The sequence below is a fragment of the Lissotriton vulgaris genome, chromosome 2_1, assembly GCF_964263255.1.
Source record: "Lissotriton vulgaris chromosome 2_1, aLisVul1.2, whole genome shotgun sequence".
Taxonomy (NCBI): Eukaryota; Metazoa; Chordata; class Amphibia; order Caudata; family Salamandridae; genus Lissotriton; species Lissotriton vulgaris.
Window position 1 is genome coordinate 1427717421 of NC_141687.1, and position 22083 is coordinate 1427739503.

Genomic DNA, 22083 nt, shown 5'->3' on the forward strand with positions numbered 1-22083 from the left:
GCACACAAAGTCTATGTTGGCTAGGTGAAGTATCAACACAGATTTTAGAGCTATGGCCGCAACTCAAAGAGAGCAAGAATGTTCACCTAGAGCAGTGGTAATTTTTTTGTGCTGTGCCCACTCCTTGTGTAAAAAAATATAATAATTGGACCCCAAAATGACATTAAACATTTTTTCACAATTGTTCTATACCATTGACAGCTCTGAACATTTTAAAAGTTCATACATTGCAGTTATGTCCAGTTATCCCTGAAAAAATGCAAACCCATGAATGCCAGCACGTTATAGGCAAAAGTACAGAAGTAGCCATAGTGTGATCCTTTGTTAAACCCTTGAGTTCTTGTGACAAGCTCAGCTCGTCATAAGGCACAGTGGAGCTGCACTCATGACGAGCTGAGCTTGTCACGGCCGTTGCAACGTTCGCACGTGGGGAAAATTTTCCCACTGTGCTGAACGTTCCAAAACGGGTGTGACTCAGCTCGTCATGAGTGCAGCTCCGCTTTACCTCATGACGAGCTGAGCTCGTCACAAGCACAGCCGCGCGCGGCTCCCCCCCCCCCGCACAGCGGGGCAAAACACCCCGCAGTGAAGGGGTTAAACAATACAGACGGGCAGGGCCGGACTGGGAACCAGAACCGGCCCTGGCAAAGTGCTCGGCCGGCCCCCCTCTCCCCTCCGGGAGGAGAGGGGAGGGGGGAGAGGTGCGACCGCGCACTGTGACAGGGCCGGTTTTCGGCCGTTTTTGTTACAGGGCCGTTTTTGCAGCATAACGGCCCTGTAACAAAAACGGCCCCAGGGGCCCAAAACCGGCCCCCAACCATGCGGCCCACCGGGGGATTGCCCGGTGCCTTCAACGGCCAGTCCTGGCCTGCAGACGGGGGATTTTGAAGGTTATTTGAACTCCGCACCCACAACACCTACTGCCAACCAGGGCACTGAGTGACACAACAGCATATTGATGGCTCATTTTCACTGCAAGCACAACAATGTTTTCAGCATGATGCTCCTCTTGGCCAGTACTTGATGCAGCTTACCTCCAAGTACAATACAGTCCCTCCAGGGGGGAAGGCCCACCCCACATTGTAAATACCTCTAACCTAGAACCTAAGTCCTTATTAAGAGTTTGTCAGTGCGGAAGCTGGACCACCCCGTTCCTGCATTGCCAAACCCATGTAGGAACTGTCCGCAGATCAGGAGTTTTCTCCTATCTGGCGGCCTGTTCTTTGGCGTTCCCAGAGCGGTGCCTATGAAATAGGCACAGCAATGGGAAAGTCAAAGGGCAGTAGTGCATGGCATGGACTACGTCAGTCCATGCCGTGCAGGTACTGGTGTGCATACACAGATGGGTTCACATGCTGTGCCCCTCCTGTGTACATCCACATGGCATGAGGCACAAGGAGGCCCTGAAGGGACCAATTTTTTTCCTCACTGCCACAATTTTCATGGAGGTTGCACCGCCATGAAAAGTGTGGCGGTGAGGAAATATATTATGTTTGGTGGGGTGGCTCATATTGTTGCCTCAATACAGCTGCGCAACTGCCAGGGATTTCTGATCCCTGGCAGTTGCAAGGGTCCCAGGTTGGCCCGACCGCACCGGTCGTACGAGGCGGTTGAGAGACTTGCGGTCCATTGATGGCCAGACTCATAATGTATCTGTACTTAAAATATAGTTCTACCCCACCCTTTCCCACAAACATTGGGCATAGTAAATGAGCCACCATGCAAACTTAGTGCAGGAGTGTCACTTTCTGTGGAGGCTCACTAACTGATGTTAGAAGGACCAATGGAAGGATGGGCGATACTGTGTAACTTTTTCCACAATAAGCATAATTTCCAACAAGTATGTGTATCATGTGAAAAATTATTCTGCCTTAAAATGTCATTAAAAGTCTCCAGAAAAGTCAAGTGAAGTATGTCCTTGTATAGAAAAAGAATGTGAGATATTTGATTAATGTGTTTTCCATACAGTTTATAAATTCATGCAGTGAACGTTGCTAGCAATGTGCATGCAGCTGCAACATCGAGTTTTCTGTGTGACATGGTCTCCTCCAAATAGTCTTCCAATGGCACAAATTTAGCAAAATGTCTAAGTATAACCATGATTCATACCAGAGAGCCCTGCTGACAAAAAACGTTTCATGAGGGCCTAGCAATGAGGGCTTCTTCCACACAATCAATGCCCAGGTTATTAGAGCCTTATGGACCCAATCAAAAGTCACCTTGTGCACTATAGTTTTCAAACCACCCCAGTGTGATTCAAACATTATGATCCACATGGCTGGTGACAGTTAATTAATGTATTTCGCAGTGCAGTGAAGACCTGTTGGATGAATTCATAGAATGGGCCTTTTTCCCGTGCTAAATTAAGTCTATTAGGATGCAGCAATGCACTATTGCACCAGATGTGTCAGTACATTTATTCCTACAAAAAGGATATTATGGGTTTTGTACAGCATCAAAATGGCACTAATGGCAAATTCAGCACTAAACTGGAGCACAATATTCCTCGAAGTATGAACTCAAAGAAACGTATAAAAAACAGCCAAACATGTTACACACAGATGCAGGCCAGCACAAACTTTAAATTGATTATTTGGCACAGGACAAAGCCTTGGTCCAAGTTCTAAGAATATGAATGGAATATATCTTCATCACTGGTGTAGAGATGCAGCAATAATCCCTCTTAAGGGTCAGTACAGTCTCAACAGCCAATAATGAGCCACTGTCTATCTGTCCTAAGACCTGCTACTGGAACGAAATAGTATAGAAAACAGTTGGTCCTTGACATAATTATAACATATAAAGCAATTATAACATTCGATTAAATTAATCTTCTTTAAGAAAAGACTGAATCTGTGTCGTTAAATCAATAGGTAATACTAGCCCACATTTACAGGATATCTTACAGTAAGTGCCAACAAACCATCAGAGCTGAGAAAAATCCAATCAGGTCAATCTGTTTAATGTCCGCGTTTCGGATTTTATCAATCTGATATATATATATATATATATATATTCCGCTCCAAAGTCCACCTTGGCACTCGCTGCACACTCGCGACGGGTGCAGCCAAATGGAGGTGGGTCCATTTTAAAATCAAAGCTCATGTGTTCAAAGAAACACGCTGCACTCTTGGGACCAATTCCATTCTTTAATCCGCGAGGACTCATTTTGGCATTCTGTCTTCTTCTGCTCGCTCTAATGACAAAAGAAAACAGCATATGCATGATAGTTCTTTAAAACTCTTAGATCAGTTCCCATTGAGCGCAGCAAGTAAGAGGAGGAAAGGGATTGGTCTATCCAAAACCAATAGCATGTTCCCTCCGTTGTGTTACGGGAACTTTTCATAAAAGTTCTCCAGGGGTGTAGATATTATTAATTTACAGTTCCAGTGAAAATGCCGCTATTCCATATTGTACTCTGGCATGGGCACCCCCAAAGCAAGCAGTCCACTGTACCTCCCTTAATTGCTGCCAAATCAAGGTCCCTCATGCTGCTGCCAAGAAGATAGTCAATTGGGGGCCAATCGTCAACGACAGGGTTTCGTGGCATGCAGCGCAGGGGTTGGTATATCCGTATCCCCACCAGCCTGTATGGCTGGCGACTTTGTCGACGTCAACACCACGATGGCCTCCGTGGCGGTGCAAGGCGCCCATCAATACTCGGCTCCAAAGTCCACCTTGGCGCTCGCTGCACACTTGCGACGGGTGCAGACAAACGGAGGTGGGTCCAATCTAAAATCAAAGCACATGTGTTCAAAGAAACACGCTGCACTCTCGGGACCAATTCCATTCTTTAATCAGCAAGGACGTGTTTCGGCGTTCTGCCTTCTTCTGCTCGCTCTAATGACAAAAGAAAACAGTATATGCATGATAGTTCTTTAAAACTCTTAGATCAGTTCCCATTGGGTGCAGCAAGTAAGAGTAGGAAAGGGATTGGTCTATCCAAAACCAATAGCATGTTCCCTCCGTTGTGTTACGGGAACTTTTCATAAAAGTTCTCCAGGGGTGTAGATATTATAAATTTACAGTTCCGGTGAAAATGCCGCTATTCCATATTGTACCCCGGCATGGGCACCCCCAAAGCAAGCAGTCCAATGTACCTCCCATAATTGCTGCCAAATCAAGGTCCCTCATGCTGCTGCCAAGAAGATAGTCAATTGGGGGCCCATCGTCAACCACAGGGTTTTGTGGCATGTAGCGCAGATGTCAGTAGATATCCATATCCCCACCAGCCTGTATGGCTGGCGACTTTGTCAACGTTAACACCACAATGGCATCTGTGGCGGTGCAAGGCGCCCAACAATACTCCGCTCCAAAGTCCACCTTGGCGCTTGCTGCACACTTGCAACGGGTGCAGCCATATGGAGGTGGGTCCATTTTAAAATCAAAGCTCATGTGTTCAAAGGAACACGCTGCACTCTCGGGACCAATTCCATTCTTTAAATAGCGATGACCCGTTTCGGCGTTCTGCCTTCTTCTGCTCGCTCTAACGACAAAAGAAAACAGCATATGCATGATAGTTCTTTAAAACTCTTAGATCAGTTCCCATTGGGCGCAGCAAGTAAGAGGAGGAAAGGGATTGGTCTATCCAAAACCAATCGCATGTTCACTCCGTTGTGTTACAGGAACTTTTCATAAAAGTGCTCCAGGGATGTAGATATTATTAATTTACAGTTCCGGTGAAAATGCCGCTATTCATCAGTGATGTCATGAAAGATGTTACTGACCATGTCATGAGTGATGTAATATGTGACGTCATCAGCAGTGCATTGCGGGCGTGCGAGTTACAGATAGCTGAACTAACTATAACGGGGGAATTTCAATGGTTTTATACGAGTGAAATGTCCAGCGAACTATAACGCCCCTGAAACCGATGGTTTTTTCAGTGAATTTCTAAGGTTTTTTAAATGCTAATTCCTAACTATAACGTGCCTGAATCCTATGTTTTTTTCTGTTAATTTCTAAGGTTTTTAGATGCTAATTCCTAACTATAAAGTGCCTAAAACCTATGGTTTTTTTCTGTGAATTTCAAAGGTTTTTTTAATGACAATTTCTAACTTTAACAAAACTGTAACCTGTGGTTTTTTAAGTGAATTTCAAAGCTTTTTTAAATGATAGTTTCTAACTATGCCACAGAGGTATGACATGTGAAGAAAGAAGAAAAACACACAGAAAGAAGAAAACGAAATGCAGAAAGAAGCAATAGAAGTCCTCAAAGACGAAGAAAAGTGCAGGAAGAAGGAAGACGTGCAGAAAGAACAAACAGAGGAGCAGAAAGAGGCCTTGTTGCAAAATCATCCTGTACCCTCAACTTTTTCAGATGGGTACTGGTGGTAACTGACTCTGACTAACCAGTCCTAGAGCCAGTGCTATGCTAAAAGACACTTAGAATACAGTTAAAAACACCGACATACACTAAGTAACACTATGTGTTGGGGTACCCCTGTTATTAGCATGACTTCCTCTGTGAGCCCCCAGTATATAATAGGGCAGGGGGATTAAAACTACCTCTTAAAACGCGCCACAGGGCACGTTTGCACACTGGTGAAGGGAGGGGAGTGGCTGAGCAGACGTGTGCAAACACGCCCTGTGGCCGTTTTAATTTGGGGTATAAAGTCCCCTTGAATCCCGAGTGTCCCTTGGGTACAACTAGCCCATCAAGTATCTCTAGTTAGCACCACAGATCTGTGTTGCAGAGAAAATGGGCACGGCCTGCACCACCTCTCTGCAATGCATTGCAGTGGTGCTTACTGGAAGCACCTGGTGGACTAGTTGGCCCACATGGGCCCTCAGGATTGAAGGGGAATTATTTCCCCAACTTAAAACGTGCCACAGTGCGTTTTTGCACGTCACCTCAGGCCCCGTCCCCTCCCTTCCCCACTGTGTAAACATGCCCTGTGGCCATTTTAAATTGGGAGATTAACTCCGCTTGAATCCTGAGGGTCCCTACGTGCAAATTAGCCCACTAGGTACGTCCAGTAAGCACTATTGCAGAGAGGTGTAAAAAGGGGCATGGCCTGCACCACCTCTCTGCAACTAGAAGCACTTGATGGGCTAGTTGTCCCCCAAGTTCCCTCTGAATTGAAGGGGAATTATTTCCCCAACTTAAAACGCGCCACAGGGTGTGCTTGCACAGGTCACCTCAGGCCCCGTCCCCACCCTTCACTACTGTGTACCTCCAGTAAGCGCCACAGAGCTGCGTTACAGAGAGGTGTAAAAAGGGGCATGACCTCTGAACACCTGTCTGCAACGCAGCTCCCTGGCGCATACTGGACATACCTGTTGGTCCTCAGGGTCCCTCAGTACGGGCGCGTTTGCACAATGGTGAGGGAAGAGGGCGTGGCCTGAGGTGACATGTCTGCAAACTCGCCCTGTTGTGCATTTTAAGTTGGAGAATTAATTCCTCCTCAATTCTGAGGGTCCCTGGGTGCCAACTACCTCCAGTATGCACCAGAAGGCTGCATTGCAGAGAGGTGTTCAGAGGCCACACTCCTTTTTACAACACTCTGCAACGCAGCTCTGTGGCGCTTACTGGAGGTACCTGGTGGGCTAGTTGGCCCCAGGGACCCTCAGGGTTCAAAGGGAGTTAATCCCCCAACTTAAAACGTGCCACGGGTGTGTTTGCACAATGGTAAAGGGAGGGGGTGGGGCCTGAGGTGACATATGTGCAAACATGTGGCGTGTTACAAGTTGGGGAATTAATTCCTCTTCAATTTTAGGGTCCCTGGGGGCCAACTAGCCCACCAGGTACCTCCAGTATGCCCTAGAGAGCTGCTTTGCAGAGAGAGGGTCAGAGGCCGCGCCCCTTTTTACAACACTTTTGACCATAACATTTTTGATATAGCCCCGGGGGTGGCGTTCCCTGGGGCTGGCCCCCCCTCCCAATTCTTTCATTGCCCCCGGGATTTGGCCCACCTGGGGACTGAATATTAACGTAAACACAGGAGGGCGCGCTTTGTTTGTTTTTTTTATCGGCAGGATCTGCACACCCTGCGCGGATTTTGCCGATTTTTTTCAATAATTTGGGGGCCCTGGGGGTTCCCCAAAGCAGGCCTAGGGGGTCAGGGTGTTTCTACCCTGCCCCCTTTTTGCGTTTTGCGCATTTGTTTTACTGTTTTCTTGTGCCTCGGCACAAGATGGCTGCCAGCACTTCCTGGTTTGGAGTGTTCCCAGCCAATTAGCATACAGCTTGTCATCGGGAGGTTGTGTGGCTCCTGCGCGGCCATAGATATATATGTGTTTTTACTTTTGATTTTCGCAGCAACCACTGAACGGATTTACACCATTTAAGAAAAAGGCACCTTTCTGAACCAAGGGCTACCTCTTTGCCAAATTGTGTGTAATTCCGTTCAGCAGTTCGGGCTGTAGCTGCAGCTAAAGTTTCCTATGGAAATTGCATGGGGAAAACACGTTTTGGGACCCCCCTTTTTTCTCTGTTCCGGCTTGACGAATCACGGTGAATTGACCCCCAGGGGACCTCAGGTTTGAAGAGGAATTAATCCCCAAGCTTAAAACGCGCCACAGGGCGTGTTGGCAGACATGTCACCTCAGGCCCGCCCCCTTCCTTCACCATGCGTGGCCTCTGAACACCTCTCTTCAACACAGCTCTGTGGTGCTTACTGGAGGTACCTAGTGGGCTAATTAGACCCCAGGGACCCTCAGGATTCAAGGGGACTTAATCTCCCAAATTAAAACGGACACAGGGCGCTTTGACACAATGGTAAAGGGAGGGGATGGTGTAGGGAAGTGGCTCTATATATAGTGGACCAAAGTAAAATCAGCCTAACTATGAATTACGATTTACTCACCTGTTATCAGGAGAGACCTCAGTGCTGCATCTTTGAGCCCAGTACTGATCCTGAAAAGTAATTCTAACCATACTTACCACTAACTTGAATTTCCTTCTATAGGCTAACATTGACTGGTTTCACTTGGAAATTCTTCTAAGTGTTGAGTTAAAATATTCACCTAAAATCACCTGAACAACGAATTTCGATTAACTCACCTGTTATCAGGAGAGAACCCAGTGCTGCATCTTTTAGCCCAGCACTGACCCTGAAAAGTAATTCTAACCGTACTTACCAGTAACTTGTATTTCCTTCCATAGGAATCCATTGTCTGGTTTTCACCAGAAAAGTTTCTTAGTGTCTATTTTCACAAACTACAAATATTCCTTAAAAATCGCATAAACGCATTCTTTCAACTGTTTACAGGAGATGCACCAATGCTGGATCCAGGATCCACAACTGAGTAAGAAAAAGTAACGATAAAACTACTAACCTGCTAAGTGAATTTCCTCCCATAGCATAACTGGTGATTCTAATTGAAAAAGTGTCTGTCAACTTTTAAAATACAATAATATTCCTTAAAAATCAGTACTGTAACCAAAACGCTTTTACTCAACTGTTTACAGGAGATGTCCCAGGACTGAATCTAGGATCCAGTCCTGTGATTAGAAAAGTAATCCACAAAGTAACTAATTGCATTTAACTAGAAATTCACATTGAGCTCAATGTTGCATTGTGTTTGAATTTGTGTTGCCCATTGCAACAACTGTAACTACTGTACTTAAAAGTCTATTGCCTATTTTCAAAGTATTTAAACTAAAGCAATTCATTCTGAGAAAGTATATTTTGTAATGTAATGTATAATGTAATTATAATGTAATTTAAAAAATAAAATATCTAAAAATAAATAGTTTTAAAAAATGTAGTAAATCAGTATCAAAAAAATAAATCTAATAATTCATACATTTAAAAATTTTCATTTAAAAAACCTTTGAAATTCACTGAAAATCCATAGGTTTCAGACATGTCATAGTTGAGAATTCGCATTTAAAAACTTTTCAAATTCACTGAAAAAATCATAGGCTTCAGACATGTTATAGTTAGGTATTAGCATTAAAAAAAACCTTAGAAATTCGCTGAAAAAACCATAGGTTTCAGGGGTGTTATAGTTTGCTGGACATTTCACTTGTACAAAACCATTGAAAATCCTCGGTTATAGTTAGTTCTACTAACTATAACTCGCGCGCCCGCAATCCATTGCTGATGATGTCACATATTACATCATTCATGACATGGTCAATGACATCACTGATGACATCACTGATCACATCTCAAATGACATCACTGATGATATCACTGATGACATCATCCACATGACAATATGATACACCTCATCATACACTAGTATAACCTTTCAACACTCATTATAAAATATGGAGTACCATATTTGAAACCACTGACACACCAATACAAGTTTCTAAATACCCACTCAGTGATTCCTACATCTACACACACATGTAAACACTTACCTATAGATTCACTCATACATGCTAAAAAGATCAATAGAACATTATTAAATATACTTATACACCTATATCGACATTACACACCAGCACACATCCTACTCACTTATGCAGTCATCCTACTCACTTATGCAAACAATTTATCATGCTTACATTTACTAAGCTACACACTTATACAAACAGCACTTTATTTATTCATATAGATAGTAACTCATACTTAGGGGCCGATTTTGATGTCGGACCTCGTTCAGGAGCCGTAATCGACAGACCTGCTGTCGTCGGATACGGCCCTGCAAGTACGATGCTACTGAACCCTGTTCGGTCGCATTCTTAATGCTTCACAATGGAAGCATGCATTCCGAGCGGAATGCATGCCTGCATTGTGTAAAGCAGGGGTGCAGTTCATCACTGCACCCTGTGGCCCGCACTCCAAGGTACCTGCCACCGGGTGCAGGGGTCACCATTTGGCGGCCTCGCACCCATGGGAGAACTGCTGGGGGCCCCCAGAGACAGTTTCTGACTGCCTTTTCGTGCCGGAAACATCGGCACAAAAAGGCAGTGAAAAACTGCTATCGTACTCCCTCTGTCGTAAAGAGGCGACCTGGGGAGTACTGAAGGATTTCCGGATGGCAGACAGGCTCTCCGACCCCATCGTAAGTCATCCGAAATCCGAGTCGGATTCCATTCTGACCAAGCCCATCAGAATGGCTCGGTCGGAAAGGAATCCGACCAGCACATTCCGATGCAGTCGGAAGGGCCCCGAACATGGTTCAGAGCCCTTCCGGCCGGAATCGGCCCCTCAGTGTGTTATAAAATTTCTATTACAAGTATACAGTTTTCGATACAGTGACCCATACAATCACTGAGTCTTATCTATACTTATTTAGAAACAACAACTGTCACATACACTGCCTTTTACATTTCTACTGTTGCACATGTATCATTGAGAAATATATTTACTCATCACTAAACCTATAAAGAGATTCACTCACCCAAAGAAGTGTTTCCACGTGAAGTTTTAACCTCATATACCTATTAAATCAACTATTTACACCTCTTTGGACAGTCACACACCTCCCACCCAACCATACACTCATTCACTATCCCATACAAATACTCAATTAACTAATTAATAACTAATATAGACTTTCACATAGCTAGTGACCAACTTATGTAGTAGTTTATACAGCAAGAGATAGGTATTCACAGTTTAATCACTATTCCATATATTTAGTGAGACATTTTAAATTAGTCACTTAGACAGTCAATCACAGCGCTACTAAATCCTCCATCCTGTTACTTCTACATCCACTCAGTCTTCAATGTAGATTGCTATATGTATATACAATACTTATTTAAATATCAAACCAAACCACATTCACTGGATGATGTCATCAGTGATGTCATTTGAGATGTTATCGGTGATGTCATCAGTGATGTCATTGACCATGTCATTAATGATGTAATATGTGACATCATCAGCCATGGATTGCGGGCCGCGAGTTATAATTAGTAGAACTAACTATAACGGAGGAATTTCAATGGTTTTGTACGAGTGAAATACCCAGCTAACTATAACACCTCTGAAACCTTTCGTTTTTTCAGTGAATATGTATCATGTGATCAAGTTCCACGCTTGGGATGAAACGCGTTATGGCTGCGCCCTCCAGTTGTACTATGGAGTGAATTTTAAAAGAATAAAATTGAAGGTTTTTGCACTTTCGTGGTCTGTGCTCTTCGTTTGTGCCCTATGAAAAAGGGATTAGTGAAGCGGAAGAGTTCTACTTCATATATGTGGAGTGGTGTGGCTCACTGGTTAGAGGCGGCAGACCCAGGAGCAGAGGACGGCCCGGGACCAGGGTTTAATTCTCGACGCGGCAGGGTCGTGGACCAGGGTCTGCGGACTCGATAATTCTCACCTCTGTGCCTACTCTAACCAGGGATCACACTCGGGAACTCTGGGCATTAGCTTGCCTCATCTCCACAACGGCCCCCCACATATGCCGGGGATGCCTGGTTTCACCTTGGAGATACCCAGTAGGGACCATCTCACAGGGAAAGCCAGGACGGGTTCCCCAGCGGTCTATTCGCGCCAGGATACTCCGGTAGTAATAGAGCGCGGTATAAAACAGCCTATAACATAACATAACATAACGTATATATATATATATATATATATATATATATATATATATATATATATATATATATCTGCAAATACCTCGCAGCAGCAACGCTTCCCCTGGCGAAACACGAGGCAAGGACCATCTTTTTTCAGCATTCTTTTTATTTAGCCATTAGACAGATTGTCATAATGCGTTTCGGCCGTCCCAGCGGCCTTGGTCACATGCTTATATATATATATATATATATATATATATATATATACATGCACACACACACACACAGACTGACAACAATAACGCCATTGCCATTATGGTTAGGTCAAAAGTTTCACAGGACACAGGAAAAGCATATTTTTATTTTCTAAATACCTTTGCTGTCATTTAATAAATCTGTAGGAAATGTTCCCAATAAAACTACATCTGTTTTGGGTTCTTCTTGGCACATTTCATACACATCTGTCAAGGGGGTCCAACAAAAAGATGGTGTCCCAAAGTGCATCATTCCATTTTAATTCACATACGATTTACCACTGTTCAATCCAGAAAAAATGGCTGAATAGATTTAAGCCAAACCAGACACGAAGGTAGAACTTTAACCCAAGGATTGCCTGCACTTCGGCCATGTGCACTGGGATTTTAGAAGCAGGGCCAAGACTCTTTTGAGTGTCAAGGAGTATAAGATTGAATGATTTTGGAGGGTGAACCTAATGAAATCAATGGAGAGTACACCTTTTTTCCAATTAGATGAACTTTGCTTGTTTAGCTTGTGAAGCTGAGTCCAGGGAGGATGTCACTCTCCCTCAACTAATCTTAGTTTCCAAAAATAGAAATATAGTTTGTACAATCCGGAAATACATTTGGAATTATGAAGAGGCCACCACCAAAAACATTGCAGATGTCAAATGAAACCTCAAATTGTATTTTACCTCTTAGACTACGTGGACTAAAACATCTTCACCTAATCACGGATACCTTTAAAGCTCTAGGTATGAAACACAGCCTCCTACACATAAAATGTCGTCTTAAGTCATAAATCTAACATGACAAACTTTTTTTGACAGCTTTGTCCCTATTAAAATCACGCCTATGGCACCGCGCAGGTGCTGCCTCGAAGGCTTTCTAGAGCCGTGGTCCAGAACAGCGCTTTACTTCTTAAAAGCTGCACGCCAGTTCACAACCAAACATGATACAAAAAACTCCCCCTTCAGAAATTGCCCTCCCTGCAGGTGATTTATTTCGAACAGCAGGCATGTTTCCCTTCCCCGCATCAAGAAACTTACTTCCATCGAACTGAATGTTTGCATCATCTATCAAAAGTCTCCAGGAACAACGTCCGCACGTCAGTCACCCAAATATTTACCTTTAATCAGAAACATAGAGCGAAATAGATCATAGTGGGCTACCAGAGACTGCTTCAAATGATGCGTGTAAAGTGGAATCACTTATAGTACAGATATATGATAGTGCACTTATGTAAGATAAGATGAGATAAGATAGTATTTGTAGAGCGCACTAAACCCGAAGGTGGCCACTTTGGTCAGTTATGAGGACTGCACTAGAAAAGCAAGATCAGATGAATTAGTATCTCAAATAAATTCTAAAAAAGGTGCATGCTCTCACCATGAGTGGACGTGAAAGGCAAGTTACCACAGAGCCCGCATTCCTTAACAATGTTCTGGGTTTAATTCAAGATTCACCAACGCTGTATTTTAGTGACTTATGGGCCGATTATGATGGCGGACGGACCTGAGTCCGTCCCCCACCATAGAGTAGGAGGGAACCTCCGCATGGCCTGCGGAGTTCCCTCCTGTGCAATTAGGATGTGACCGCCTCCCTGGCGGTCACATCCTCTATTTTCACCATTGCGGCGGGTGCGGCTTCAAGCTGCATCCGCCGCAATGGCAAAAATGCATACATTGCATTTGTATGCAGAAAGCGGCAGGCACCGTGCGGTGCCAGACGATTTCTGCATACAAATGCAGGGGGGTACTATAGGTACCCCCCATGTGCACCCCCCACCCCCCTTCACCCAGGGGGCCTGCAACGGGCCCCCACATGAAGTTAAACATGCTTTTCCACCGCGGAAAACCCGCTGCGAAAAAGCATTTTTCACAGCCCATCCTAATATGGCTGACGGTGTCTGAGAGACACCGTCACCATATTAGAGCTTTTCCGCTGCGGTTGTAAGCCAACCGCGGCGGAAAAGCTGCGGACGGAAACCAGGACCCACCAGCCATCCTAATGTAGTGGTGGGTCTTTGGTGGGTCCACAGAGGATTTTCCGCATCCTCCGGGCCGGCGGTGGCTTCCACCGGCCCGGAGGATGCGGAAAATCCTCCATCGTAATAGGCCCCTTAATATTAAAGCAGAGTTGTTTCCCAGTGTTTGATTTGTTTTGACTGCATGGGCCCAATATTTAGCTCATAGCCACTATTGCTGAACGATTGGGTTCCCAAAAACCAAGGTTACCTCGTCTTGGTTGTACCTCATGGCTCTTTCTTCCACCACAATAGACATTCTATCTTTTTATCTACACTTTCCTTCCCAGCTTTCTTCCTCTATCACTTTTTTCAATCCTTCTTTCACCCTTTCTCTTTTTCCGCTTTTCTTCCTCAATTTCTGGATTCATGCCTGACACACCACTTGCATCCACCAGCCCGAACTAAGCACCGAATATAAAACAACATTAAGCAACTTTTGTTCAATTAGAAAAAAGCAACTGCTGAAATCAAGCATTACAACCAAAGCCAGCAAGCATACGATCCATTGTTAAGGAGAGTGCCATGATGGCTGAAAGATGAAGGTATGCATTGTGATGTTCCCATATCAAATCTAGGGGTGTACCAACTTGGAAAAGTTGACCACGGCTAACCACATGTTCTTTTATTAAATATCCTACAACAAAATAAATAAAAAATTCGCACAATTATTTGCCAAAAATATGTAACCGTAGCATGAAGTTGTGGACAATGACAAACTTTATAACATCTTGATTTTCCTACATCACTAATCCACTGTTGAGCTGCATAGATTGAAAGAATTATAATGTCTATTTGTTGCAATGCAAATGCACCTGGATGACACATTTATGTGCACATATAAAGGCATTTTTTGTGCCTAATTAACACAATGGGGCGATTAGGAAGTCAGTCTGAGTTACCTCTGGCTGACATCTCTGCGGTTTCGAAACCGATCGACCTCGGGTCAGCGGTCCGAAACCACAATTAAGATGCAACCGCACATGCTGAGGTCGCAAACTCCCATTTTCCTACGGGTGCTTGTGCACCAGTCCGAAACCGGCTGCAGCACAAGCTCCCGTAGAAAAATGGGAGTTACTGTGAATCCCGGCACCGGTAGGCACTGTGACATGGTGCAGGGATTTACAGGGGGACAACATAGGTGCCCCCTGGCCCGCAACCATAGGCCGCAGAGAGAAGGGGACCCTGCCAAGGCCCCCAAAGTCGCTTTACGACAGGCTTTCCATGTCTGAAAACTCAACATGGAGAGCTTGTCGGAAACCGACATCATAATCCTGACGGCATAAACGCCATCTGTAAGGGGTTATGATTGGTTTCTGACTGGACGACGTGCTCCTTGAATGTGCCAGAGGTCAGTCGGATTGACTGGCCGTTTTAACTTCGAGCGCCTTCTTTGCAATAAGGCAGTCAGAGTTTAAACCAAGGATGTCGGTCTGTAAGCCTCCGACGTATGGCCCCAATGTTGTTAAAAAAATTCTGAATGTTGACAAACCAATTTTGTGTCTATTCTGCCTACTTTACCCCATTTAAAAATAGGTTGTGATAAGTGCCTTGTCAAAAACTAGAGGAAGTATAATTTGCACTCAGCTTCTAATGAGAGTTAGTGCTGTAAAATGGGTGCTCTACTTCCTGAGTCTTGAGGACCACACAAGTCTCAAACCGCATTACTGAGAAAGCAAGGCAATTCTAGGCATAGGTTTTCACCTTTTACTCTCATTTATGCCTCATCACCCGCAAACCAAACATGAGTAAGCTTCTCCCATGGACCTGTGCCACAACTTATTTCTAAAGCAAGAGTGAAACTGAGACCAGTGGTAAGATTATTCTCCTGGTGAGAACAATTGATAGGCTGGTGGCTAACAAACAAAACAATACATTTTCCTTTCCCTTGTTTCAAAAATTACCTTCAAGAACTACTCATTCTTTCTTGCGGAAATGATATGGCACCCCTTTTGTGTAACCTCCTTGCCCTCAGCCCTTTTTCCCCACTTCGTTTTACTCATACTCTGAAACCTTCATTTAGGAAATAAATTTTTCATGACGAGAGAACATTAGCCACTTTGCTGTGGCCAATGATCATGCCTGGAAGCTTAGCCTGCTCCCATTTCTTTTGAGCAAAAGCAGCCACAAAATATGGAAGCAGAAAAAATAGATGTAAGACATTGGGCTGTGGTTGACTGGAGTGGGAGCCATGGTCAAGCAGCAACCACAATTCTTGTCAGAGTAAGGCATAAGCAAACCCCAAATTAACCTGTGCTCAAACCCCTAGTAGCTTGCCACACGGCAGTCAGGCTTTACTTAGAGGTAATATGTAAACTATTTGTGCAACATGTCATACAGTAACAGAGTAAAAACACACCATAAAAAGAGCCCACAATAGAGTTGGACAAATAGAGTAAAATCTAATAAGGAAAACAAGATTAAAAGAACAAAAATCCAATTAGTATAAATGGCGATATTGAGTTTTAACATTTTTAGGGAAAATAAGATCTAAAGGTTTAAAGCACCAACTGTGGGAAGGCGTAAAGCACCAATTGTGAATATATGGTCGCGCCAGACAGGGTCAAAGTCACAAAATCAGGTCAACCATAATGTGTCAGTTCCGAGAAGCAGCAAGGCTGCGATACGAAGTCCTGTTGTGGCAATGTCGAGGACATCGTTCACAGGGCTTGCGATGGAAAGTCCAGTGTTGTGGATGTGACGCACAGTCGGGGCGAGGTGTTATTTCTGTAGAACAGCAAGCTTGCGATGCAGAGTCCAGAATCACTGTCGAGGCTGCATTCGATGACAGATGCGAGGGTCTGTGCTGAGAATGGGTCATGCAGTGGTGGTTCTGAAGGCGATAAGGCCTGTTGAAGCGATGCGAGTCTTTGATACTGCAATGCCTCAGTTCTCCTTGGGTTTGCACCATGCAGCAGAGGATATGCGTCAGCTCCACTGGATTCACAGGCTGGCAGAGCACCCTAGGGCTACTGAGGCAAACTGGGGTGGCACCACTTGGTAGGGTAGGCTCACTGATGGCAGAGTCCAGGTGCAGATGCAAAGTTGTTGGAAGCATGTTGTGTCCCTGAAGCTTCAGATCAGGAGGCTAGTCAACTAGCCCTTGAAGTCACTCAGCCTATTGTGTTAAAGAGAGGCATGTCCCATCCTTCTCACCCAGTCGGGAGGGGAACCAGTCAGCACATCAGGAGTCCAACAGAGTGGCAGTCCTTCAGCAGCACAGCAGTCCCTACCCTATGGACTATCCAGGGCCTTGCCAAGGCTCATTTATATGTATTAAAAGGGAAAGATTGGCTTGTCAAAAGGTTTATTTTGACATGGCAACTTAAAACTGCACACAGAGGCTCTGCAACGGCAGCCTGTGTTTAAAGGGCTACTTAAGTGGAAGGCACAATCAGTGAGTTAGACTAACTAGTAGCATTTAATTTACAGGCCACAGGCACAGGTAGTACCATTTACTGGACACTTTAAAATATATTAAATATGCCAATTGGAAATAACCCAATATTATCATGTTTTAAGGATTGAGCACATGCATTTTAACACTGGTTAGCAGTGGTAAAGTGGGGAGAGTTCACATTCCAGCAAAAACGAGACTAGAAAAAATGGGTGGAGGAGGGCAAAAAGTCTGGGGGTGAACCTGCAGAAAGGGCCATGTCCAACAATATGTAACGCAGTGTAATGTGTATTCTTTTATTTTACAGTACGCTGTTCTGTTTGCAAGATCTTGTGTTTGCTAGATCTGTAATTTGGCCCAGGAAGTGCAGGTGGGTGCCAAGGTTGATAGGAGAGGCTATCTGCACAGGCTAACGTCAATGTGAGGAGTTGCAAACATTTGACTGGGTTACACGGTTCCATTATTTACACATAACAAAACTTAAAATCACAGAAACCTGATGGTTTTAAACCGGCTGCAGTACGGGCGAGCCTCAAGAATCAATCACAAAAAATAATCAGCTGTGCCTTTATGTTCCCAAGAGTGAATGAAATTGAAACAAATGTTGAAGTTCTATAGTTATCCAGTCTCCAACTTGATTTCTCCTCTTACGCAAAAGCATGTAAGGGCATACTTGTTAATAGAGCTGATTCAGGCGGGAGACTCGTGATTTTTTAAGCCAAAATTAGTTTTATTTTATCTGTCTCCCATTTGAAATTGCCTCTGCTTCCATCAAAGACAAGGGGGAATATTAATTTCAGAGATTTATTTTTCAAAATCTCCCACTTTCCTGTTCTCAAATGTTGCTTTTAACCCCTTCGGTGCCCATGACGGAATGGTTCCGTCATTGGCACCAGTGCTCCTCTGCGCATGACGGACTCACTCTGTCATGAGGACAGGGGCACTAAATCCCTCTGCTGCAAACAGCAGAGGGAGTTTCTTTTCTTGGGGGGCCTAGGGAGGTGGGGAAGAGCTTCCCCAAACTCCCCAGGCCCTTTGCTGATTTTCAGTGTAATGACGATTGCGTGCATGGCGCATTGTCGTCATTACATTGAAAACGAAACTGAAACTTAGTTTCAGTTTCGGTGCTCGGGAGACTATCTCAGCCCCCCGAGCACTAAAACATTTGGGAGAGGTATTGTTAGAAAGGGGAGAATCTCCCCTTCCCAATGGTACCCTAACCTAGTGGATCCATGCTTGGGGATCACCCTAGGAGGGCGATCCCCAAGCTGGGATCAACCCACTAGCCACCAGGGAGGGCGGAGTGGCCCCTTGGGCAAGGACCTTTGCTCTCCCCATTCAATTTTGCCAGACAGCCTTTCTGCCCCCTCTGGGGGGCAGATGGGGACAGTAGCCTCCAATCTGCCCTCCCCAGGGGGCAGAAAGCACCCTAGATGCCAGGGATGTTTTATAGGTCAGGGGTGGGGGCTGCCCAGAATGGGCATGCCAATGCCCCCACCCTGACCCCCCCAAAAAGGCATAAGACTTTCTGCCATCCCCAGGAGGTAAATTGGGGCAGTAGCCCCTGATCTGCCCCCAGGAGGCAGAAATCCCACAAGGCCCCAGGGATTTTTGTATATATATATATATATATATATATATATATATATATATATATATATATATATATATATATATATATATATATATATATATATATAAAATCCGGAATACTGGTTGATAACTGTAGACCTTACATCACTGTACACCAGTATAGTACATGCGGATGGGGTACGTGCGATCCAGTTTTATCTGGGACAGAGACCGATTGAACTGTTAGAACATAACAGAATGTTGATTGCCATGATTACTTTCTGCCTACATAACAACTACTTTATGTTCCATAATCAATACTACCAGCAGATTAGAGGTGTCGCCATGGGGGCCTGTTTCTCTCCAAGTTATGCCAGTATGCATATGGGCTACTGGGAGAGACAGGTCCTCTTCGGCGAACACTATGACATCTGCAAGAAACACGTCATACGGTGGTACAGATACACCGACCCTACGTGTGTGTGTGTACATATATATATATATATATATATATATATATATATATATATATATATATATATACATATATATATGTATATACGACCCTACGTGTGTGTGTGTACATATATACACATATATATATGTATATATATATATATATATATGTATATATATATATATATATATATATATATATATATATATATATATATATATATATATATATATATATTGCGCTCATCAATTCTTAGCTTGTCCCCAGGAATGAAAACAGCACTCGGGAGGTTCCTGGTCACATAGTTTGTTTATTTCAAGAGCTACACCACAGATGCGTTTCGGCGGTCTGCCTTCTTCAGTGTGTGTGTGTCCACACGCACAACCCAGGTGCATATATATACATATGATTCGTGTAAGGGTGATATCACAATAGTGGGCATAGAAAGAGGACTATAACCCTCCCAACAACTGCGTGCTCCATTTTGTAGTGGTTATTATAGACCATATACACAAAACTCAAAACAGTATGCAGTGTGACATTATGCAACCTACAAATAGGTACAGACGCTATGGTGGAAGGTATAATTGATCACCATGCAAGAAATGCACATAACATACAGCCGTGGATCGGCGTTTGTCCTCTAATATATTGCAGCCCACAAGAGCCAATTATGGCTACACATTCTTAGAAGATAATAATGAGTGAATCCAACCCAAACACGAAACGGGATATATGCCCGAAATTAAAGAAAAGGATGTCTGTAAAAGCATAGACAAACTAAAAAGAGAACCAACAGGAAATCAGTGCAAATCTCTATCACACTTAAGCAATGTCAGATGTGCTATCTCTCATAGTATTCTCCTATTAGGAATCAAAGAGCCCTTTGAGCCTAAAATTCATCATAGAGCAATACTAAACAATTAATGATCACTAATGTACACAATGTCTTATGAGGCTTCAAAACATAATCAAATACCGTCGAACGACATGTCCCAATAGTCAATCATAGCACACAGAGTTCAGTTAATACATATTGATGCATCTTGCCCCAACCATTAAAGAACATTATATCATTACTTCAGCAGCAGGGTGCTGTATCTCATTAATTACTGGGATAATTTCCAAATTCCAGAAAGTTAATCACCCAAGATGGGACCTACAGGGGACCTATTACATCATTTACCTAGATGGAATACCATTTCTTCCCCACTATTCATTCCCCAAGGCCACTTGGTAGACAGGTCTATGATATATCGTGACTCTAGCCTGCGTAGTCGTCGTAGGCGATCTCCCCCCGGCACTGTTTTTGATGGTATCCAGGCCAAAGTACTGTAGCTGACTAAGGTCTTTGTTGTGCCTCTCGGCAAAGTGCCGGGCGACTGGATAAGATGGATCCGCCTTATCAATCGCTCTGAGATGTTCCAGGATCCGTAGTTTCAGCATGTTAATGGTACTCCCTATGTAGCGGAGACCGCATGGGCAGGTTAGGCAATAAACTGCTAGGGGCGTGCTGCATCTGATGAATTTCTTAATCTGCATTCTTTTGCCTGTGTCAGGAACAACAACGGACAACACCCTTTTGCTACCTGCACAGGCCTTGCACTTGCCACACGGGTAAAACCCGCCCATAGTTTTCAGAGTGTTACTTTTGGGTGGAGGTTTTTCTAAATGACTGGTCACTAGATGGTCACCAAGTGATCTAGCTTTGCTAAAGGTGATAAGTGGGTGTGTTGGTAAGTCCTCCCTAAGCACATTATTAGTCTGGAGAATGTAGCCCTCAAGTCACCTGCCCCAGCGGAGAAGGGGGTTATTAATCTGAACTTCCCACTGACAGCCGTTGTAGCTTTCGGATCCTTCCTTATGTTGGATCTCGGTGACAACAGGGATTCTCTGGGAATGGCCCTTACTCTCTTCAGGGTGTTGCTTAATAGGACTTCTCCATACCCCCTGGCCAAAAACCTACTCACACATTCCACCGCTGCTGACTCAAAATCTTCTAATCTCGAGCAGTTTCTCCGGAGTCAGAGTAGCTCTCCGTAGGAGATGCTCTTGATGAGTTGCGGTGGATGACTACTGCTGGCAAAGAGTGTAGAATTGCCAGCAGTAGTTTTTCTGTATAGGGCTGTGTGTATTTGGCTATTGTCAGGGAACACTTTCAGGTCCAGGCAGTCCGCTGCCACCGGACTCACTGTCCCTGAAAAGTGCAGATTGTACTCATTATCATTAAGCAAATTGATGTAGGCCTGTGCTGGCTCAGATGTACCCCGCCAGACAATGAACAGGTCATCGATGTACCAAAACCATCCCTCCGTCCTGCCCTCCATACCATCCACACTGCAGCTCCTGGGTACCCGCTCCTCCCACCAGCCAACGAACAAGTTCGCATAGCTGGGAGCGAAGCAGGTACCCATTGCCGTGCCAGACACCTGCCTGAACAATATATATATATATATATAAACACCACTGCTCACCCTCCATCGAAAGTAAGCGGGACACAGCTCCGGATTCAGATCAGGTAGGATTTTTATTGAAATCTACAGCACCTTCCCTGGCAGTCCGTGATGCGCTATTGATGTGTGGGCAGACGCGTTTCTGGCCGTCATGGCCGTCTTCAGTGCCGTTGTCACAGGCTGCTGGCAATTCGTGTGGGCTCTGGGTCACTGACCACTCCTTTTAGGACAGTCCTGCACCTCATTGGGGGGACCCCTCCCTCTGGGGCGGTCTCACGGCTCCACCTCCCCGCTGCAGGTGTGTGTGCTTGTAGCTCCTGGCAGACTGCATCCTGGGATATGTAGTTTGGTGTGGTTTCCCTGCTTAATAGCGGAGTCCCAAACATCCCGAGATGTCCCAGTCACTTGGCACCGCTCCATACATCCTAGCAGTGCGGCCAGGAAAGTGTTGTTCCGTCACCACCTGTGTCTTTATCCTATCGGGTAGCGCAATGCTACCTCTTTTCTCCCC

At 44.6% G+C, this 22083-nt stretch overlaps 1 protein-coding gene across 1 annotated transcript in view; it reads right to left on the bottom strand.

Annotated features, from left to right (window-relative positions):
• The window catches only part of LYPD6 (LY6/PLAUR domain containing 6), a 246790-nt gene that overhangs the window by 162934 nt on the left and 61773 nt on the right, over positions 1-22083 (bottom strand). The gene's annotated exons all lie outside the window — the stretch shown is intronic.